The 3,438-nt window shown below is 28.1% G+C and overlaps 1 long non-coding RNA gene across 1 annotated transcript; it reads right to left on the bottom strand.

The window, feature by feature from the left end:
• Window positions 1-1,610: 1,610 nt before the first annotated feature.
• On the bottom strand, window positions 1,611-3,149 carry LOC136074764 (uncharacterized). Its single transcript, XR_010635407.1, has 3 exons — window positions 3,035-3,149; window positions 2,633-2,719; window positions 1,611-1,678 (listed from the first exon to the last, which is right to left on the bottom strand). It is a non-coding gene; the product is annotated as an uncharacterized LOC136074764 (long non-coding RNA).
• Between the last annotated feature and the right edge of the window lie 289 nt (window positions 3,150-3,438).

Genomic DNA, 3,438 nt, shown 5'->3' with positions numbered 1-3,438 from the left:
CCTATATTTATGAACGGTGATATACTCGATGAGTCATCTACTCTTCATCTTCTAGGATTAACTCTTACTTCCAATATTTCTTGGAAACCATATATTAAATCAGTTATCATCTGCTAAGATTGCATCTCTTTATCAAGCTCGATACTTTCTTACTTCGAATTTCTATTCTCTATCTCTGTAAATCACAAATCCGGCTTTGTATAGAATACTGTTACCATATCTGGGGTGGATCTTCTATTAATGCCCTTTCTCTTTTAGACAAGGTGCAAAAACGCATTGTAAACATAGTTGGACCTGCTCTTTCAACCAACCTCCAACCATTATCACATCGTCGTAATGTTGCTTCTCTTTCTCTTTTCTATAAATTCTATAATTGGCACTGCTCTAAAGAGCTAGCGTCTCTTGTGCCATCTACTAAAACTCATTCTTGTGTTACTCATCATTCAATTAAGTCTCATTCTTTTTCTGTGACTGTTCCTAAGTGCTCCAAAAACTCTTATTTGTCTAGTTTTTTTCCTTGAACATCAGTTCTTAGGAATTCGCTTCCTTCATTCTGCTTTTCTGATTCATATAAATTGCAATCCTTTAAGTCGTCCGTTAATCGTTATCTTACTCTACAATCTTCATCTTTTCTCTTCCAGTAACTTCCATCATTAATTAGTGGTTGCTTGCAGCCTTTTTGGAAGCGGAGATGTTTAAAAAAAAACCAAAAAAAAATTCACACTCAAGCTGATTGACGGTTATTTAAAAAGATTTTAAAAACATGTATTTAAATAAAATTATAACATAAGACATGGAAAAGCCATAAAACCACAGAACTTTTGATTTTTATGTTTGGACTCTAACGATAATAGTTTTTTAATAAAGACCTAATACTTTTTTTAAAAAATAGTGTTTCAGTTTTAAATATTAAAATGATTACACAACTTTCATATTTTTATGCTTGAATAGTTAAACTAAAATCCAGTAATCACAATAAAACTTGTTTTGATAAGCAAAATCTTATAGTGATAACTGTTCTGCCACTCTCTAAGTTTTGCTTTTACTGTTTTTTACTTTATTTTTTTTCAAAAATTTAAGTTTGTTCCCAATGCTAATAATCAAACTAATATTTTTTACGTTATATCAGAATAAAAATTATTTATAAGTGATACAGTTTAAAATAACAAAGATTTCTTCTTGTGTCGCTGATTAGTCAGCTATTTAGCTCAGAACATTTCTGCTTTTCTACTTTTTGTGTCTTTTTACACTAGACTACATTTTACTAACTTTTTCGTAACTCACTTTTGAACCATCTGTTAATCACAATCTGTTGAGCAGCGTAACAACCAACTTGGAATATATGGAAAAATACTTAATTAAAGTCTTTGAAAACATAAAAGACTTGATAGTAATGAATTTGTATAATAAAAAGTAAAGAAATAAACAGAAAAAAATTTAAGGGTAATAAAAAATATATAAAAGCAAAATCATTGTTAGGATTGTTGATGTTACCATAATACAATGATGGTTTGTGTCAAATCATTTAAAATTATTCAATTATTCAAATAATTTAACAACTTAATACAAATAATAAAAAAGACATTTTCAAGCAACTCTCCATTGGTTCCATGTAAGATTTTCACTAAACTGCCAATACTTCTTTTCCAAATATACAAAGTATGTTGTCTTGATGATCCTATGAAACATGTCAAAACCAATTACTATAATATTTATTGTACATTACTTTTAAATTTAGTCGTCTTTGCAGTCTATTTTGATAACCTATTTTTAGGTAATTAACATAGACTGCAAACACAAATTCACCTTAAGGCTTATGTCGCAATCAGCTCTCTCCTTATTTATAGACAGAACTTAATTTATTACTATGTAAACTAAAAATAGATTTTACTTGTTGTCAACCTAGAAGCTCAACACAATTTATCTTAAGAAAAAAATTTAGAAATCCTAAAAGTGAATATAAACACAACACATACGTACACACACACATGAACACAAAGTCATATTCTTAGACAGAGATTGAGACTATTGAGTGTATTAGAGGCGGTTCCTCAGAAAAGATTAGGAGCATTGTGGATGCAGATGATATAAATAGCATGTAGAGAGCTAGCAGCTTTAGGAGAAAAAGTAGAGATAAATATAAGAAAACATGAAGAGTTCATAACGGTGTGAAAAAACCTTAGTTTCAGAATGCAGATTCTTGAGATTTTATACTAGAGAAACAGCATAGAGGATAAATCAAGGGAGGTTAATTCAATGATGAAGTTAATGATGATATATATAAATATATATATATATATATATATATATATATATATTATATATCTTGTATATGTATATAAAATATCAACATTCTAATAAAAATAACATCTTTTTGGGATGTATCAATATTTATTCAGCTTTGGTCATAAACCCAGCCCCAGCGATATTTATGGCCTTGGCCTGAGTCAAATTTCAACCCTGGTAGTAAAGTATAACTGGACAATTCCTATTGGTTGATTAAACAACACTGTAATTTATAAAATATTTTAAAAAGTCTAAATATATGTGAAATCTTCGAATATATTAACTCATATTTACAGAAGTAGTCAATCAAGACAATATCTTACCTGTCCATTAGGCGATATCTTACCTGCTACAATAAACTCTCCATCACCAAAAAAAGCACATTTTTTCCACATTGTTCTGAAACAAGATTAAAGTGTGATTTGCACCATAGCTAAATTTTAAAATAGTATTTGCTTACAGATGACAAACTAAAATATACTTTATAATTTAAATATAAAATGTTTAGCATTTTATTTTGTTAGTTATTTTTATTTTTATTTTCTTTTTTTGTATTTTTGTTATTTTTGTTTAAGTAGAAGTTTTTTAAATTTACAATATTAGAACGATTTTTTATTTTTAAGAAAATTTAACAATAGTTTGAAAAACAATATTTCTAAATTGAAAAAAAAAAAAATGCACATCAGATCAAGTTAAGGTTTAAAATTTAAATGATGTGTCACAAATTACCTGTTAACAAGAAAATTACCTGTTAACAAGATCTTGAAGTTTTTGTGTAGGCTCAGGCTCCTGCCCATCTTTACAGAAAATTACAGCATCTCAATCAAATACTCAGATTACACGATCTTGGGAGTTTACCAAAAAATGAGCTAAACAACATATAAACATTCCATCAATATGATGATCAGATCAGTGTATATCACTTTCTTTCTATCAAAGTGCATATCACTTTCTACCTATGTTGATTAGGATATAACACTATTGCCAATATGTTTTAAGAGATAGCAGGTAAAGACAAGATATGTTTTTTTAAGACCATTTTAAGTAACAACTTCATTATTTTCTTAATATATCAAGTATCAATGTATGAATAAATAAATAATAAATGTATCAATGCAGCATTAGATACACACCAATAATGTCATACTGAAA

Source organism: Hydra vulgaris, chromosome 01, assembly GCF_038396675.1.
Source record: "Hydra vulgaris chromosome 01, alternate assembly HydraT2T_AEP".
NCBI classification, from domain to species: Eukaryota; Metazoa; Cnidaria; class Hydrozoa; order Anthoathecata; family Hydridae; genus Hydra; species Hydra vulgaris.
Note: the sequence above shows the minus strand (reverse complement) of the source record. Positions and strands in the feature narration are given on the sequence as shown.